General features: G+C 42.4%; 1 protein-coding gene across 2 annotated transcripts in view; it reads left to right on the forward strand.

The window, feature by feature from the left end:
• ncoa1 (nuclear receptor coactivator 1) overlaps positions 1-20,462 on the forward strand; it is a 240,715-nt gene that overhangs the window by 148,120 nt on the left and 72,133 nt on the right. For both annotated transcript variants that reach the window (XR_013281095.1, XR_013281096.1), the window contains exons 28-29: positions 9,374-9,429; positions 15,904-15,955. The gene's annotated coding sequence lies outside the window, so the exon portion shown is untranslated. The remainder of the gene's footprint in view (positions 1-9,373; positions 9,430-15,903; positions 15,956-20,462) is intronic.

Here is a 20,462-nt window from a genome sequence, read left to right on the forward strand (position 1 = left end):
ATGCAGTCTCTCGGCAGGATGGGTTCAGGTTCGGTTGCTGTGGATTCCGGGTCATGAATACGTGAAAGGGCATCTGCTTTAACATTCTTGCTTCCGGGTCTGTAGGTCAGAGAAAACGAAAATCTGTTAAAAAACAATGACCACCTGGCCTGTCGGGGGTTCAGTCTTTTTGCTTGGCGCAGGTACTCCAGGTTGCGGTGATCTGTCCAAATGATGAAGGGGTGTTCTGCGCCCTCCAGCCAGTGCCTCCACTCTTCTAGGGCGACCTTGACCGCCAGTAGTTCCCGATCTCCAACGCTGTAATTGCGCTCGGCCTTGGAGAGCTTCCTGGACAAGAATGCGCAGGGGTGCACCTTTCCATCCTCCTGGCTCCTTTGGGATAGGACGGCCCCGACGCCCAGATTGGAGGCATCTACCTCAACCACGAACTGGCGGGTAGGGTCGGGAACTCTGAGTATCGGAGCCTCTGTGAAACGTTTCTTGAGTGTGTTGAACGCGGCGTTGGCCTCCGGAGTCCAGACGAAGCGTTGCTGTGGCGAGGTCAAGGCATGGAGTGGAGCTGCGATGGAGCTGAAGTTGCGGATGAATCGTCTGTAAAAGTTGGCGAATCCCAGGAACTGTTGCACCTTCTTTCTGGACTCAGGTGTGGGCCAGTCCCTGACCGCGCTGACCTTCTCTGATTCCATCTCGACTTTGCCAGGAGATACGACGAATCCCAGAAATGAGATGGTATCGGCGTGGAAAAGGCTCTTCTCAGCCTTCACGTAGAGCCGGTGTTCAAGCAGGCGTTTCAAGACTTGGGTGACATGGTGCTGGTGGGTTTTCAAGTCCGGTGAGTAAATCAATATGTCGTCCAAATAAACATATACGAACTGGTCGATGAAGTCCTTGAGCACGTCATTGATCATGGCCTGGAAAACAGCTGGCGCATTCGTGAGTCCAAATGGCATGACTAAGTATTCATAGTGGCCTCGGGGAGTATTGAAGCCAGTTTTCCACTCATCCCCTGCACGAATACGGACGAGATGATAGGCGTTGCGGAGATCCAGTTTGGTGAATATCTTGGCTTGCTGGAGCTGGTCGAATACTGAGGACATCAAGGGCAGAGGATAACGATTCTTGACTGTGATTTCATTCAGGGGACTGTAGTCAATGCAAGGGCGTAATGAGCCATCCTTCTTGCCCACAAAGAAAAAACCGGCTCCAGCTGGCGATGACGAGGGCCGAATAAGTCCGGCTTTCAAGGAAGTGTCTATGTACTCGTTTAGGGCCTTGCGTTCGGGACCCGAAACAGAGTACAATCTCCCCTTGGGGATGGTAGATCCAGGAATCAACTCGATCGCACAGTCATAGGATCGATGTGGGGGAAGTGACATGGCCTTGGTCTTGCTGAACACCTCCCTGAGAGGATGATAGCAGGTGGGAACGGTGTTCAGGTCCGGGTAATCCTGGTCATTCACGAGAGACACCTGTCGGATGGCAGCGGGAGGTGCCTCTGCCGCTGGCCGCTCCACCCCATGGTGTTCACAATCATCTCCCCAGTCCAGGACTCGCCCCGATCGCCAGTCGATGCGGGGGTTGTGCAACTGCAACCAGGGATGACCCAGGACCAGTGTGTGTGATGGGGAACGGAAGACATGGAAGCGAAGAAGTTCTCGGTGCTGTCCAATATGGATCTCAAGAGGCTCTGTGACATGTGTGATGAGGAATAAGTCTTTCCCATTGAGCGCCCTGGCCCTCATATGGGTGGAAAGTGGCTCCGTGCCTGCCTGCAATTTTTCCACCAGACCCCAATCCATGAGGCTCTCGTCCGCTCCGGAGTCAATGAGAGCTAGTAGGTCTGTGGAAATGGCATTGCAGGAAATCTTGACTTGCGTGAGTTTTCGGTTTTTGCCTTGCTTGTGAGTCGCGGTACCCACCGGAGAGCCTCTCTTGGTGGGACAAGCTACCACCAGATGGCCTTGTTCTCCACAGTAGTAGCATCGCCCCTCTTGACGACGTCGCTGGCGTTCGTGGTGAGACAATCGGGTGCGGTCCAGCTGCATCGGCTCCTCGTCACTCTCGCTGGGCCTTCCCGCGGTGGGCGACTGGGGAAGGGCACCTCGCGGAGGGCCTCTTGCTTCTGGGTGCCGGAAGAATCCGGAGCCGTGTCCCCGTTGATGTCCGCTGGTCTGCAAAAGATCTCGCCGTCGATGATCTGTGCGGATGGCCAACGAGATCAATGAGTCCAAATCGCCAGGTAAGTCCACTGGCAATAAGAGTTCTTGCATGGCTGTGGAAAGCCCCTTTAAAAAGTGGTCAAAAAGGGCTGTGTCATTCCAGCCACTCTTGGCCGCTAGAGTTCGGAATCGGATTGCGTAATCATTCACCGATTCTCGGCCTTGTCTGAGGTTGCTAAGCTCTCGAGTCTTTTCCCGATCCATGTTGGTTGGATCGAACACGAGGCGAAGTGCCCTGCTAAACCCGGCTGCGGTTGAGCAAGTCGGGGAGTGCCGTGCCCATTCCGTGGTGGCCCAGTCTCTGGCTCGTCCAGTCAGATGGGAAATCATGAAGGCCACACGGGAACGGTCGGTGGGAAAAGCCTGTGGCGAAAGTTCAAAATGTAAGTCGCATTCGGTCAGGAATGCCTGACATTGTCCTTGGTCTCCCGAGTATCGCTCCGGGGGAGCCAGTCTCAACCCCGCCCCGGTCAAGGCTGGAGTTGGGATCGGTGGTTCTGCGGTCTCTGGTTTCGTGATGGCCGGCGTGGAGTGTCGCAGGTGGCTCATTAGCTCCTGCACCTGTCCGGCGAGCTCTCCCATCCGGGTGACCATCGCCTGCTGGAGCTCCTCTGTCTGCGACAGGCGGGCGGCCTGTCGTCGAAGTGCAGCCTCCAACTTCTCCGCTGGGTCCATGCTGGCCGAAGTGTACTGACACGATGCGAGGAGGTAGGACTCAGACGCAGAGTGTAAGTTGGCCAACAAGGCTGCAGCTTTAATCCAATGAACCAAAAAACACCTCTCAAGGAGGGAAAAAAGGCAGAACAAAAAGAGCTCCAAACTGGAGAATAAACAAGGGCACTCAAAAACAGGGACAACTAAAGGCGCTCCGCTAGGGAGGAAAACAAGGGGCAAACTAAGGGCGCAAGACAAAGCAAGGCAAGACATCGAACAAGGACTGTGGAACAAGGACTGTGAGGACGCTTCCATGCACTGAGATGTGACACTTCGGCAACGGAGGGGAGAATGCAGGTGGCTTTTATGTCCGGGTTGATTGGGAGCAGGTGGAAACAATCATGGGCGTGGACCGGTGATTACTGTGCAGGAGGAAGGGCAAGTGACCTGAGGTGAGAGGGTGGTTAATGACTTCAAAATAAAACAGGAACCTGACTGTGAAATAAAAGCATGACCCGCCACTCTGGTGGCGGCGTGACAAAACTAAACCTAAGCATTTATTAAATAACTAAAACTAATAAAAACTAACAGAACCACCCAGAAAACTAATTCAAACTAACTCAATTTAAAAAGACAAATCTCAAAATGAAATAAAAACTAACTAAAATGAAAATTTCTAAACTAGAATAACCCTGGTCCTGACCAAGGTTATAATACTTGGACAGGGATGGGAGCGGGTGGTTAGCGTGCCCACCTGACTTCGCAGTGGTGGACAGGTTCTGGGTTCGAATCCCAAGGACGGCGTCCGAAGTCAATTTGTCATCTCGGGCGCCGGCGATAAATACATTTCATCATTCATCCTTTAATCCTCTTTGGCCGACAAATTGGCTCGGCGTCCTCTCGCGTAACAACACATCTCTTCGCACCCCCCCCCCGATTTGATGTCTTATCAAATTACGAACCCGGAGGAAATGAATGGCTGCCATTGATGTAGTTTCACTTAGCCCCAAACACTCCGCTCCTAATTGAATGATTAGATTCTGCGCCGCTTTACGCGCTATCTTCCTTTTCCACCGCGCTAATTGCACGGCGCGGGCCGGAGGAGGACACCATATCCATTCCATAAATAAAAATAAAATAACATATATATATATATATATATATATATATATATATATATATATATATATATATATATATATAGATATATATATATATATATATATATATATATATATAGATAATCACATAATTGGTTAACACCTGATAATATAATTAACAAGAAGGGGTGTTGACATGATAAGCCAAATTCAAATTTTCAAATTGTTTTGGAGAATGAGTGATCACAAGATGGGGCAGCACGTTTGCATAGTGGTTTGCAAGCCTGACTTGAAGTGGAATGATTCCAGATTCGAATCCCAATTTCTTGAGACATTCCCCAAAACATAAACAGTCGCTTCAAGGGGGGAGGGGTTATTATGACATGATCCAATGTTTTGCCCAAAAGTCAGTTAGCTGCTTCACTGTTGAGAAGTCCCGGGTTCGAATCTGCACTCCGGATTCTCCCCTGGTTACTGCCAAATTCCAAATATGAAGACTGCAATGTCTTCATGTGGGCCTGCAATGGACTGGCACAAGAGGGAATTGATGGAGATCACATGACTGCCACTAGGGGGTGTAATGAGGCTTTGAGGACATGTTACACACACACACACACATGCTGCTGCTGCAAAAAAAAAAAAAAGTGAACGTGATGACATAGTTTCCCACGTCACCTTTTGATCTTGAACGTCTTTGGTCAGACTTGCGGTTACCGGGAAGCTCCGGACTTCCTCGGCCCTCGTCTCTCGCGGTCACCCGGTCGGCGTTATCAATATTTGGCGTTCAGCTTTTCCACTGGATTCGTCCCGGCACGTTTCTTTTGGCAGCTGGCCACAACCACCAGCTTTGATAACAGGTTCCGTCTTGCTCCTGTGTGTGTGTGTGTGTGTGTGTGTGTGTGTGTGTGTGTGTGTGTGTGTGTGTGTGTGTGTGTGTGTGTGTGTGTGTGTGTGTGTGTGTGTGTGCGCGTGCGCGCGCGTGCTCATAGGGAAGAATTCTGCCGCCGCAGCCGTGCGTCAATGAAAAAAAAAAAAGAAGCAGGACGGTGCCCTGCGGGATGCCACGGCGCAGCCACCAATTTTTTATTTTTATTTTTTTGAAGTCAGGACCTCCCAACTCTTAACAGCTGCCGCTAGTGTGATGGATGATCTGCAAGCGAAATAACGTGTACGTCGTTTGTCTAATTGGACGAGATTGCAGGCGGAATGTGAGAGAGCAAGAGAAAGTGAGAGAGTAATAGAGCCGGAGATCATCCGGAGCATGTTTGTGTTTACACCGTGCGCACCAAGGCACAACACCATTTAGGCGGGAGTCCAATTCCCATTCATATAAAGTCTGAACCATGAAGTATATGAGAATTTTTTTGGGATTCTTTGTAGAGTATTTATTGGTCCTTTTGAACAAACATAAAAAAAATATATATATTTTTTTGGGGAAAATCAACTTCCACATATGTCTTGTGATTTGTGTCATATTTGATACATCCGGTCACAATGCTTTAAATTTGTGCATTTATAACTGACAAAGATATCATATTAGACATATCAAATATATTATTTCCAAAAATCTGAATAATTCCAAATATTAATTCATTGGGTTGAAGGTCACTAGAAAAGCCATCAGCTGGGAGATGCTGCCCTCTAATGGATTATCTGTGCAATGCATGTATCAAATCGTATACGTCAAGGCTTTAATGAGAAAAAAAAATTATACTCATGAAATAGAGGGCTGAAAATGTCTTGTATTTAGAATGATGCGTTGGGCTTTATAGGTTAACTGTATTTAAATTCACTGAACACGTGAAACAAGACATAAACTGCATTTTGATAACTACACAAATAACACCAGAAAGTGAAAACATGTTAATACATTAATTAGAGTGCCTCATTGTTGGCCTTGAGTGCATGTAAGTCACAGTGTGAAAGGGGGTTAGGGTGCAGGGGTGGATTTTGGACTGCCAGCATGTGGACTGCAGTTTCAGGCTGGCATGAATGTTTTAGAGTGCCTCGTCGTTGGCCATGAGTGCATGCACATCATGGTGAGAGAGATTTTTTTTTTTTTTTTTTTTTATTTCTTCGGTTTCGATGGGTTTACTATAATTCGTCCTTAAGGCATGTCAACGAGTCTGCTATAAAGTCGACCATGTTGCTTTCATGGACAAACAGATGTGTTCAAAGTTATTAACAAGCTTTAATATTTCCACCCCCTAACGCCGTCCCCCTCCATCTTTGATGTCTACTCAGATCCAGCCCGGCCGTGCCCGGACATGGCGCCCGCCCCCCTTCTTCCTTATGTCGTCTCATAACCCTCCCCACCCACAAGCCCTCCGGCCCCCTGGCCCACCTTGCTGCCCTGTTTATGTTTGTAGAACTGCCACGTATCAAATCGGCAGCATAATTAAAACATGTTGATCCCTTCAGTCATGGCAGGTGGGGGAGTGTGTTGGGGGGACTTATTATTAATGGCGCACGGGCGGCGAGCAATGCTAATATCGCGTGAAATGGTTGGGTTAGATTGGCGCTCACCTGCGGGCCCGCAAATGTGGTGAGTGGGCTTTCATGTAAATGAATTTGTCTATAGAGATGGAATTAATAGCTCGGGGGGGTCATAGGGATAATGATTCATTCATTCACGGACCCCTGTTGGAGTCAAATGGTCCGGGCGTCTCGTTTGCGTTGCGTTGAACACGGACGGGGCGGGTGCTTTAGCGAACACGCCTTTGCACTTTTTTTTTTTCTTTTTTTTTATGACGCCTCCAAATGACCCACTTTGTATTCACGCTATGCAAATTTGCCAGCGCGTGGTTAGATCTCCTTGATGGACTGCTGCTCCCGTATGTTGAACACGAGAACGTATCATTTGCTCATTATATCACAATGTTGTTTTATGACACACGCAGAGCGACGAGGGTGAGGTGGGTGGGGAGGGTGAGGTTGGATGTAGCTGAGGTGTCACATGACTTGACTCGAGTCAGACTTAAGTTGCTGATTTTATGACTTGGGACTTGAATAGTGGAAACCGTAAGAAAAGGAGAGCACGTTAATTTTTCTATTCTGCATATCAAAGCCATGCGATGAGTCTGCGTCACTCATTGTACATCTGTAAATACAATAAATTTTGCCATATGTATGTATGTATGTATATATGTATATATATATATATATATATATATATATATATATACACACATATATATATATATATATATATATATATACACATATACATACAGTCCTCAATGTTCTGTGGGTCTTGAACGATGAGTCAAAAAAGCTCCAAATGGTCTGGCAAAGCGAGGGATTCTGTTTTGAAAGCTTACTGGCAGTCAACAAGCCTCCACAAATCAAATACGCTCTAAAAGGAGCCAAATAGAAATTGATTTCACATCAACTCAGAAAGCTTAAACATATGTATGAAGTGAATTGACCGAGATGACGAAGAACGAAGAACATTTTCGATGTTCAATGAGCTTTCAATTAGTTCCATCAAAAAAAGCCCTTTCACTTGTAGTTTTTGTAAAAACCTCGGCCGCTTGATTTTTTTTGCCGCACTGTCTTTGGACTGGCCCAAAAAGTTGAAGACTTCCTTTCACCTCTAGAGGTGAGGCGACGTATAAAACGCCTCCCTTGCTTACCTCGCTGACCCGGCCTGCCCGGTCAAGTTCAGCCTGTTGAAACACTTCTTTGCGTGCGTGCGTGCGTCCCAATTCTCAGACACAAACTGACAAGACTGCTTTCAAGCTTCATTCCAAAGTCTCGCACGAAGCTGCTTTCAAGTGTGTGCGTGTCAAAGGCGTAGTAACATGCCAAAAGCTGCAGAAACGTGTGTATGTCAGGTACATGCAGGTGTGTTGAGATGTCATATAAGTGTGCGTAAAAAAAAAATAATAATAAATTTTTTAAATGCGCGATTAATGAGCGGCCATTACTTGCTTGCTTACTTACTTACCAGCCGCAACGCAGCAGACATGTCCACGTTAAAGTTTCGCAGTAATACATTGAATAATAATGCATATTTTTGTGGAGACTGGGGCCAAGTTGTATTTAAAAAAAAAAAAAAAAAAAATTTTAAATGTGCAGAATTTCACAAGTTACTTCATGTTAAAGATTAGCTTTTAGTATGAATAGAAAAAAATGCATTGAGCTGTCTTACAAGTGCAATGATGCCATCTCGTGGCAGAAAAATAACCAACACAAATCAATATCGCACTCGTTTTTTTTTTACAGTACATCTTTATTAATTTTAACTCAATTTTATTATGAACTTAGTGTATCAATCACTAAAAGATGCAGCTATATTTGTATTTAACATTTTTTTTCCACTTTCATGTTGAGTATGAAAACTATTAAAAAAATACATTTTTAATTCCGAATAGTTTTATTGCATGAAACTCCAAATAAATAAATAAATAAATATATATATATATATATATATATATATATATATATATATATATATATATATATATATATATATATATATAATATGTGTGTGTGTGTGTGTGTATATGTATTAGGGGTGTTCGAAAAAAATTGATATCGCAATATATTGTTGCGCTCTCTGTTGCAATAAATTATCGATACACTGACGGTAGCTATCGATATGTCCAGTTTTGCAGTGTTATATTATAAATGTTTATATACTTTAATTTGTCTCACTTTACAATGTTTACAGTTTTTACAATATATCAAAAATTGTAGATATCGTGTATCGTGATATCGATATCGTGAGCCAAATATCGTAACAGTATCGAATCGTGGTTTACCCGTATTGCCCCACCCCTAATATATATCATATCATATATCTATAAAATATATAATAACATTCTGGAGGTGTCCAGTCAGGTGGCCTGATGGTGGGAACGGTGCGGGAAGGTGAAGCCATCTTTTTGTTCCTGGCGGATAAAGGAGGCTTTTGAGAGGATCGGCTTGTTTTTGTTGCCACGGGCCATGTTTGTCCTTGGCTGTGTTGCGGAGGTGCTGGCGGGGTGGGTCCGGGGAGGCGGACACACAGGACAGCAGGCAGAATTACTGGCTGCAGGGGCCACATGTCACGTAAGCACGCTACTGTTGCAAAAAGCAGGACAGCGGGATCCTCTGTCCGACGGGAAGAACACAAGAAGGCGGCCAAGATTTGTGCATGCGTGGGAGGCGCGAAGGCGTTTCAGGTATGACGGCCACGACGACGCGGCTCACATCACAGGTTCAACCATTGTCGCGGCCGGGCCCACTTCCCACAATGCAACACGGGTACACAGCGGGTGAACTTGCAGTGCACTCGCAACCCGTCTGACCTTTCACCTTTCAGCCGGGCCGTGTTGATTGAGCAGCACAGAAACAAGATGTCTGATTACTCCATCACTGAAACCTGACCTCCATTTTTGCCTCTTCTCATTGCAGTGACCCGTTTTCACCTGTGGCAATCACATGGGACGACATGGAGAAGGAAGGAGCAGGTACGCAAAATGCGTCCCACTTGCCAAATGTGGGAGGGAGTAAGAAATAAGTTTGTCTTAAAGACGATGTCAAGTAAATTTTGAGTTTTGTTTCTGAATATATTAAAATATCATTTCTATTATCTAACGTCACACACAATTAAACATTACATGTCAATATTAAACCAAACAATATCGTTTCACCCACTAGCTTAACGCTAACATATGATGTGGAAAATCATAGACGTGCTAACAGAAATTAGCATCAATGTTGCGCTAATTATGAACCCATAATAAATTTAAATATAAACAAACAAGCAATTTATGCTGCATTCGAGGACGGTCGGATATATCTGAGTTGGTTTTTCCCCAGTTCTGACGTGTAAACATTCGAGGTGAAAGTAAACAACCAAAATGGCGGAAAGTGAGAAATTGTTTTTTTATTTTTGGTCCTCAAAACTTCATTTTGACCTCCAGCAAACTTGCCTTTTCACAATTTTGCTTCATTTATTGTTTTTACTGTCACGTACGTGGAGTTATGTTGAATATTTGTGAATAAAGAATACAAATGTATACTTTTTTTTTTTTTTTTTTTTAAACGAGTTACTTTTGCACCATAGAAGAAAGCTATCTTGTTTTATACTCGAGTAATTTATGTTTTACCATTCATGGTCTGTGGTTGCCATTGTAGTGTGACATCACTTGGGGTCCTTTTTTTTTGTTTTTTTGTTTTTTTCCTGACTTCGCAAGTTCCAAGTTCAAGGGGGTGCTCCCGTACACACTTCCTAGTTTGAACTCAGGAAAAGTCCCACTTCCGACCATCCTCGAATGCAGCATAAAAAATTGATGATGTAGCGGCGGTGCGACGAATGAACCTCGATACCGCACGGGTGTGTTAAAAAAAATAAAAATAAAATAAAAAATATGTGCGTTAGCGTGAGGATGACGTCGCCACGAGAGGAAGAAGCCTCGTGCTGTCGCTCTCGTCTTCCGTCGGACGGCCGCCGACTCGGCAACGACGTCCTTTTTTCTTTTTTTTTAAGCCGCCTGATCGCCTGATTGTCACGCCTTGAAATCTGCCGACATGCCCGCTAAAGTGTGACGGAGGGTTTGACTGCGCCGAGATCGTAACGGATGGCTTGGCTTTGCCGATGACATTTGGACGGGCCCGCGGGACGAGACAAAGGAGGGCTTCCGTCACAAATACTTGAGTCGCATTTCACGAAAAGAAATTACATTTATTTGCATATTGATCAAAGTAAGAGTTTATGGACTTGCTTTATTCTTTTGCTGTATTGCATCATTAGATTCACTGGGCTTTCATTTTTATTAATTTCCAAAAATGCTGCAATACTCTAAACACTCATTTATATTATCCATCCATTCATTTTCTTAGCCGCTTATTCCTCACAAGGGTCGCAGGGGTGCTGAAGCCTATCTCAGCTGGCTTTGTGCAGTAGGCGGGGTTACTGTCAAAAACGAGTGTGATTGATTTGCATTGAGGTCATTTTTCTGCCACTAGATGGCATCATTGCATTTGTAAGATGTCGGCGATAGCGCAGTGCATTTTTCTTTTCATATTAACTCATTCGCTCGGCGCCATTTTCACAGAAGTAATCCGGTTTCGACTGATTTTGCAAGGCCCACAGAATATTGTGTTCTATTGCTATAAAAGCATGGAACCTGTCAAATGAAAGATTAGTCTCTTCTTTCATCAGGAAAAAAAGTATGTTTCTATCCGTTTCCGTTTTGCAGCAATTAGCATTAGAAGAGAGCTAAGTAATTTAGCTTTTTTTCTACATGGCCCTGGTTGATCTCCTTTGCTCTGCTGCGACCTGCTGGCCGCTTGTGTAATAACTACCATTTCTGCAACCGTTCTTTGCAGTTGAGAGGCTGCATCAAAGCCTTCTGTATGCTCTAGCATAAAAAACAAACAAACAAAAAAACGTATAAATACATCTTTGGGACACTTAGAACATAAAAAAACGTATTTATACGTCATTGGGAGCAAATGAGTTAATAGCTATCTAATCTTTAACGAAGTAACTTTTGAAATGTTGCACGTTTTTAAAGTTGTAAAATACAACATTACAATACAATACATACAATTTTTGCTGTTGTTGATGCAATCTCCATGCTTGCACCTCCATCTCTCCGTGCGCATCAGTTTTTTTTAAATGCCACCCATTTAAATTTGCTTTACACAGATGAAAACTTTAATTAAGAGCACATCATATAAATGTCCAATAAAAGAAAAGCAATAATGCAATTTATTATTAATTTTAAAAGAAGCAACTTGCAAAGGAATGCGGTTAAAATTTTTTTTAAAAAAAAGGAATATTCTGCTCCAGATTTAAAATGGAGTTTCTTGGGGAGTGTCATCACTTCTTAAAGCACGTCGACATGCGTTACGGAGAAAACGTGAGCGTCCGTTTCGAAGGCGTGTAAAGTGCGTCCAATTAGCCGCTCCCCATTTTTAACGCGGCGCTCCACGCCCAATTAGCGTCTCGTAATAGGCGCTCAGCCGCAGAGCTCGGGGTTCAAAGGTCGCCCCCTCACCATGGCCCTCCAGACGAGAGGGAACATGTCGAGGCTCGTTTTTGTCCGGAGGGATCCACTTCCTGTTCAGGTTCCAAACGAGAGAACCACCGTGGTGAATATGCATAGTCATAAATCTGAATGCTAATAATAATAGCCTTGTTTGTCTTGATAAAATGTGATCAATTCTTAATCCGTACAACCATGAAAAAGGAAGATGCTTGTTGCTAGGCAGAATTCACTCACAAACGCACATCATGTTACATAATGTAAACACGGGTAATATGCCAATTTTTGCACCATGTTCCATATATAATCATTTCAATGGGTGTCAAATATATGCAAATTTTGGCTATTTGTGGGCAGGTCCGGTCCAGGGTTCTGAAAGTTGGAATTTGTCATTTTAGTTTTGATTTTGTTTTGAATTTAGTTAGTTTTAATTAGTTTTCAGGGTGGTTCTGTTAGTTTTTATTAGTTTTAGTTAGTTAATAAGTCCTTAGTTAGTTTCGGTATTAGTTTTTTGTTTTTGTTTTTTTAAGTGTATTACTTGTGTGCAATATTCAAAAAACACCATAGGAGCGATCTCATCTTTTCTATTGGCTGCTGCTAGATGACATCACTTCTGTGCGGCACACTTTCAAACGTCCTTATTCCGGTTCATATAAAAATAATTTGACTTAAAGTCACATTTAAATATCATCCCCAAAGGCTCATGCATTAAATTAATTACCAAAGACGAAAACCAAGGACATTTTTTGCTATAATTATAGTTCGTTTTAGTTAGTTTTGTGAACATAAAAGGTAGTTTCAGTTAGTTTTCATTTTTTATTTTATTTCATTAACAAAATTGTACGTTGAATTTTAGTTTTAGTTTTTCTGTTAGTTTTAGTGAACTGAAATAACTTTGGTTGACTATAGTAAATAAACAGTTTTTTAATTATTTTATTTTATTTTTTTAACTCAATGGTCGTCACCAAAATCCTGATTGTTTAGCGCCTTATTGGCTTTCTTTAAATCGCCGTCATTTTTTGGGGGACATCATCCATCCATCGCTCTCCATTCCGACCCAAAGAGCCGCCACATAAATCTCACCTCGGCAAAGCGCTTTATGGGCGCACAATGTGTATTTTATGTGTTCTTTACGAGTGTGGAAAGGCCACATCTTGAATGACACCGCCGCAGACAGCCGTTGGGAAAGAGAGAGAGAGAGAAAAAAAACCCCAAAAAAACGGGCGCACCAAATGTATTTTACAGCCTCATTTTCTTCAACATATGCTTATTTTTTTTTCCACATCGAGTTTGTTAAGGGCCACTCGTTTGGTTCGCCTCGCCGCTCGGGCCCGCCTTGCCGAGTAAGTCGTTGAGTGTCCGCGCCGCTGTTGATTTATTAGTCAGGTAATGAGTGTCAGGCCAATTGGCTGCTAAAGTGCTCAACTGCGGCCCCTGCAGCGAAGAGCGCACAAATTGATTCTTTTGTCAGCCGGGCCTTGAATACTAAAATATAAACACCCTGAGAGGATTGGCGCCCGAGTAGCTTGTTGGCCGGTATGGTGCCAAAAAAAAAAGGAAAAATTTAAAAAAAACAGCTCCACACCAACAGGTGGCAGTAGTCTGCGCCAACCTGGCAGCAGACAGTTGAGCGAAATAAATCTGGTATACTTGACTACATTTATTTTTCCTGTCACTGAAAATGTTTTGAAAATACTTAATACTCTTAAATTATTAAATAATATTAAATATAATATTATTTAATAAATAATATTAAATTACATTTCCTTTTTTGTATTAAAAAAAATGGAATATAAGCCATTCAAATTAAAATGTACGGACAAAAATTGTAAAAACGTAAATAAACCTAAAAATATAAAAGCATGATACTTAAAACTTACTTGAAAAAAAAGATTTGAAGCGCTTTTGCACTTGCCGGTGACATCAGTACAGCAGCGCTAGCAAAGTTAGCTTTGGTTTGCATGGTTTCTTTTTTTAGCTGTTCACAAATCAATCACAATTAAAAAAAAAAAAAAAAAAAGTCTTAATGATAATAGGAACACATTAACAATCTAAACTGACAATATTTTGTGTATTATTTATTGAATATATTTTGCGGTTATATTATGTTCATTTCCGTTTTTACAATTCAACTATTCTGTTCAACTATTGGATGGCGCTGCGCGTTTTAGTTAGCGTTTGACTGGTGAAATTCAGATAAAACCATAAAATTTCATATGAAACTTATTACATGTCTTTGCGATATGCATATTGCATGGGCCAATACCGCAATATCTATATATATATATTTTTTCGATATATTGTGCAGCCATAGTTTATAATCCATAATCATGTTCAAGAATTTTGTTCCAAACTTTCTCAATTTCAGGTGCATTCAAATTCACTTTAAGTTGTACCACAAAACACCATAAATTTTGTTTTACATTCATTTTGTGACCGCTTATTTCTGTCCAATTCTTTATTAATCACCTGTTTGTCCATTTTTCTTATTTATTTTTATTTTTTTAAATAATCGAATGGAAAATTTGTGTTATCTCCTTCCGAGGCTTAAAAATCTGATCTGATGTGAAAATTGTCTGTTTATTCCACTTGTTTATCTCACATTCTCCTTCACTTTAAACGTTGTCGCTTGCCTTTTGAACTGGCGCTGAACTTCACCCCTGCAAGCCTGCTAGTTGGCCGCCTCCCACCCCCCCGTCGTCCAAATGGCTGGAAGGAGCCTGCTCGGTGGCACTAAATGACAACAAATGTGTTGCTCCGTGCAAAAAAAAAAAAAATGTTTGGCAGCCTCAGCCTTGAGGCCTGGCGAGGACCGACTGGCTCGGCGTGAAAAACGTGGCAGTGGGCTCAAACATGGCGGGTTGGCGGCGATGCCAAAGCCGCCTTGTCAAATGCGACATGGCGGAGAGGGCGGGCGGGCGGTATAGGAGACGCGCTTAAGCGCATCTTCATTCCCCACTAAGTGCCGGTCCGCACTGGAACGCTGACAACCTGCTTGAAATGGGATCAGATTGATGTCAAACGTGAGGCACCCGATACGCGTGTTGGACTTGAGTGTTCTGCCGCCACTTCAGTGTAATATTACAACAACATTTTTTGCAGTTTTAATTTTAACTCATTCACTCGCCGCCATTTTCACAGAAGCAGTCCCGTTCGCTCCCGGCTGTTTTACTGGATTTTGACTGATTTTGCAAGGCCCACAAAATATTGTGTTCTATTGCTATAAAAGCATGGAACCCATCAAAAGAAAGATTATAGTCTCTTCTTTGATCAGGAAAAAAAGTATGTTTCTATCTGTTTCCGTTTTGCAGCAATTAGCATTAGAAGAGAGCTAAGTTTCATCAGTTTTCACAAATCTATTTAAAATTGTAAGTAATTGAGCTTTTTTTCTACATGGCCCTGGTTGATCTCCTTTGCTCTGCTGCCACCTGCTGGCCGTTTGTGTAATAACTATCATTTCTGCAACCGTTCTTTGCAGTTGAGAGGCTGCATCAAAGCCTTCTGTATGCTCTAGCATAATTTTTTTTTTATTTTTTTTTAAATACGTCTTTGGGACAGTTAGAACATAAAAAAAAACAAAACGTATTTACACGTTATTGGAAGCAAATGAGTTAATAATCTGCACGGAACAGAGCAAAATATGCCTTGTCAGTATTGTTGATTTGATTTTTACTTGTTTGAAACAAGCACAAGAATGAAACAGAGGGGGAAAAAAACGCTAAAGTGCATGTTTGAGAAAGGTGGAAGGAAGCAAAACCTATCAAGTCAAGTACTCTTTTAAATTAGAATAACTTCAGCATGCATATCAGTACATTTTGGAAGATTAAAACCTTTAAAGCAGGGGTGTCCAAACTTTTTAAATATATATACAGTATATGTAGAACTATAAAATTAGCTGTCCAGATCTTCACAGCCGGCCACTAATTTTTGTGCTATTTATTTCTCCAGCTCTTGAAGCGAATGTGATGAGGCTGTACAGGTGTACCTAATGAAGTGTCTGGTGAGTGAACAGATTTCCACACCGCTACACCAGCGTCAACAACAGCTGTTGTCTGTTTTCGTCCACATATTTATTTATTTTTTATTTGGTGCGGTGAAGCAGAAACAATTATATATTTAAAAAAAAAAAAATGTAGATCCAATAATGTGTTGTGTGACTGACATGTGTCAGACTGCAGACTGGCCCTCCAGCACTTGCTTTTTTTTTTTTTTTTCCCTTCTCATCAAACGAGAGGAAGTACCCACCCGCAACCATGCTGGTGGTCTCGGAATGCGTCGGAATACGAGACGTATGAGCGCGTCGTACCTGGCGTCGTTTTTTTTTTTTTTTTAGTAAGAAAAGTTGTCCTCACAGAGGATAAAGAATATATGCCTGTAAGTATTGCCTCACACACATACATATGATATGTCAAATAATGTCATCGACGACTTTTAGATTCCCACACGATGATGCATTTCCGCTTGATAGGTGTTAAGTCATACAGACGAGTACACGCACGTACATAGATTTTTTTTTTTTTTTGTGCGTCACACTATGATGAAACTTCCTCTTCTTCAGTCTCCGTGAGTGAGAAAAGGTAAATGTTTTTTGTTTTTTTGGGTTTTTTTTATGGAATGGACAGATAAGAAGATCCATAGCGAAGCCGGCAGGCTTGCAGCTGATTAGCATAGCTTAGCTCAAAGCGGCAAACGGCTTACCCCCCCCCCCCCCCCCCCCCCCATACCCCCCCCAAAAAACAAAAAGATGTAGCCAGCAGTCCCTCTTAACGCTCACTAATTAACATCTTTCATCTATTTAGTGGCATTGGTGCAAATAAAATAAATAAATAATGTGCAAAAAAAAAAATGGAGTGTTGAAGGGTGCCAAGCGAGCGGCAGAGAGACCTCGGAAAAGATAAAGCCCCCGCCACGTTATCGGCGTTTTTGGCGGGCGCACATCAAACGCGGGGAGATGCACGGTGTTAATTAGCGGGCTGAGGAGCCGAAAGGCGGGCTAGCGTCGCGGCTAACACCAGCGCTAACTCGAGTAAACGTCTCGCGGCTTGACGTGGCGCCTTCCTTTTTTTTTGGGGGGGGGGGGGGGGGGAGAAGTTTAAAAGAAGTGTGCGGTTCAGAACTGGCAGATGCTATTTTGTTTAAAAAAATAAAAAATAAAAAATGCATATGAAGGCTGAAAACGGATGCCCAACTGAAATGTTGAAATTATGGGTGTCAATTAAATGAAAAGTACACATCGACGTACGATTAATCGTCAGTTAATTATTGAAGTCGTGTGATTAATTACGATTAAAAAAAATGTAATCGACTGACACCTCTAATTGAAATATAAAACGTGAAACGGAGGATTTTTAATTTTAACGAGACAATGTGTAGAAATGTTTGCCATCTAGTGGTGAATTAATAGAATGCAACAATCTTATTTATTTATTTAGATGTGATTTTAGGAGAAAATTTATTTTAGAATTAAACCAGTAATTAATTAAATTTTTTATAATTTTTTTTATGTTATGTATTATATATATATTAATAACTAAATAATAATAATAAAAATAAATAAAAAATAAAATAAAAAATATATATAAATATATAAATTATAACTAATCATTAATAATATAAATTATATTATATTTTTTAAATAATTTTTATTTCTTTTATTTTTAATAGTTTTCATTTTTGTTTTAATTTTTAATTTAATTACATTTTTAATTTTAAAAATGTTAATACATTTATTTATTTAGACGTGATTTTAGGAGAAATGTGGAAGGAGGTCAAATTGTGTAACTAATAATAATAATTGCAACATTTAGCGTAGCCACTGCCGCGCCGTTTCCAGATCCACGTAGCACAAAGACACACTTTGCACACTTGGCGCCCGACATGAATTACTTAAGCGATCACACTTCTTCCTTTTTTTTTTTTTTTTTTTTGTAGTCGCCGCGACAACAAGACAACTCGGCCGCGCGTATCTTCTTCCTCGCCGCTTTCCCCCTCCCGTGACGGCCAATTTGCATATCTAGAAAGTATTTCCTGGGAAGTGGAGCGGCGGGCGCCGGATCTCGGGAGAGGCGCGCAGACACAGATAGAAATTTGTATTTATAAAAAAAAAAAAAAGAAGAAGATGAAACGTGCGCGTGAAGAAGAAGAACAAAAGCGGCGTGCGGAATGTTTTTCAAGATCCGACGTGTTCAAAGACAAACTCGGCAGTCAACAAGGGAGTCGAGTGAGCAACTGCTGTGCTCTTTAGGAACACACGCACATATTTGTGTGTGCGTGTGTGCATATGTCTTCACCCCCCCCCCCAAGTCCTGCGAATGTCAGGGGTCAGCGCTTACGAGTCTCATGGGGCGGCGTCGGCCTCGTTGCACGAGTGTGCAAACTGCGGGGCTTTGCTCGTGTTTACGTGAACTTTGACCTCCCGAGAAACCGCCCCCACCCCAACTCTTCCCCCTCTCCACCTGCCATTGTCGCCGTCCTTCTTCATTCAACCCAGAGCGGTCAAGTTGTTTGCTGACATGAGTTCACACTACTTCACATTGACGTTATTATTATTATTATTATTATTATTATTATTATTATTATTACACATGGAAGATTAACCCTTAAAAGGAGTTTAGCAACTTTCCTTCCTATCTTTAATTTCTTCCATTTTTCCTTCTTTACATCATGTCTTCTTTCCCTCCTTCCTTTCTTTCTTTTGTCTTCCCTTTTTCTTCTTTCCTTCTTTCCTCCACTTTTTCTTCCTTCCTTCCTTCAACATTTCTTCCCCGCTTTTTAATTCTTTCCATTTACTTTCTTTCCTTCCTTCATTCAACTTTCCTTCTTTCCTTTCTCCAAGTGTTACTTCCTTCCATCTTCCTTACTTTCATTCTGCCTTCCTTCTATCTTTTGTTGTTGCCTACATGATATTCCATTCTTCTTTACTTTCTACCTTCTTTACTATCATTTTTCCTTCTTTTCCTCCCTTCATTTTTCCCTCCTTCTTTCTTGCCTTCATTCAAACTTTATTCCCTTTACTCCTTCACTCTCCCTTTCTTTAGCTACAAAGTACATTCCTTTCTTCCTTATTTTCTTCCTTCCTTCTTGTTATCCTTCTTTCATTCTTTCTTCAATCCGTCGTTCCTTTTTACCCACCTTCCTTTCTTCCTTCATTCTTCCATCTTCCCTCCGTCTTTTCTTTCAGTTTTCATGTCATCCTTTTCCCTTCCATTCGTTCTTCTCTCCTTCCCTCGTGCTTTAATTCTTCCTTCATTTTCCCTTCCTCCCATCCTTCCTTCTTGCCTTCATTCTTACCTCACTTGCTTAGACCAACTTTTTTTTACTAAATTACCGATTTTGACTTTTTTTTCCCACATAAGAACAACATAGGAAAAAAATCTGTTTATTTGTTGTAGTGGATGACAGGGTAGTACGTTTGTAACGTGTTGTAAACTTACCAAGCTCACATGTAACAGTCGCTGTTTCCATCTAAAGCCCCCCCCCCCCCCCCCCCTTTCATCCATCCGTCGACGTGTGATCATTTTTTGGTGGCTAAGTGACGCTGATGGATGAGCGTGTCGGCGGGTAATTAGCGCGCCGGTTCTCACTGTCGCCGCTGATAGCCGCCGCCGCGTCGCTCGGCCCAGTTTGCGGTGTGATGAATAACAAATACGGCCCAAAAAAAAGAATAATCATCTGCCGGCAGACCCCCTGAAATGTAAACACATGGAGAGGCTAATGGAAGGTCCCGGGGAGCCGGCACTTTACATGTGTTGCACTTTTTTTTTTTTTTTTTTTACACATTTATTGCCAGACAGCAAAAAATTTATCATTTGACGTCTTTTTCCGTCAATGGCAGTGAATGAGTTAAGCACCACCACCGATGCCAGTAATGTGCCTTTCCTTGCTGCTGTTTGTTGGTTTTTAGCTCTTTTGTTTGGCACGTTTGTTGCATTTATTTCCCGTTGATGTTGCTGCCGTTGTCCATCGCTTTTTGCTAACGTGTCTCGCCGTCGTGGTCAAAGTTCGTTTGACGGACATTTCTAGCAGCTAGTTAAAAGCATGAGATTCTAAAACAATATTTGGTTGATTGATCAAATGGTAGCGTTTGTATTTGTCTTGACGTTTTCTGGCGTGACTTTGCTCACACGGGTGTTGTGAGCGTGGCGCGCACAAATGAGAGGCAACGAGGCGCTAATGTGCCTTTTAAAGCGTCTTGAAAGGTTTGAAGGGCCGCGCTCAGCGGGGACACGGGCGACTCTTGTATTCTCAATTATTGATGGCACCTTTCGAGTGGCGAATGTCACACGCGCGCGTGCGCTCACTCGCGCTCCAAAAACGACAACAACAACAAAAAGTCTCAGGACTGGCTTTCATGTTCAGACGAGGACTTGGTGTAGGAATGGTCCTTCCTTCCTTCCTTCCTTCCTTCCTTCCTTCCTTCCTTCCTTCCTTCCTTTCAAACCCTGTAGCATTCCCTTTGCTCTTCCTTCTTCCCACCCTCTATCCTTCCATACCGAATTCATTTCATC

This window comes from Festucalex cinctus, chromosome 21 (assembly GCF_051991245.1).
Source record: "Festucalex cinctus isolate MCC-2025b chromosome 21, RoL_Fcin_1.0, whole genome shotgun sequence".
In the NCBI taxonomy this organism is placed as follows: domain Eukaryota; kingdom Metazoa; phylum Chordata; class Actinopteri; order Syngnathiformes; family Syngnathidae; genus Festucalex; species Festucalex cinctus.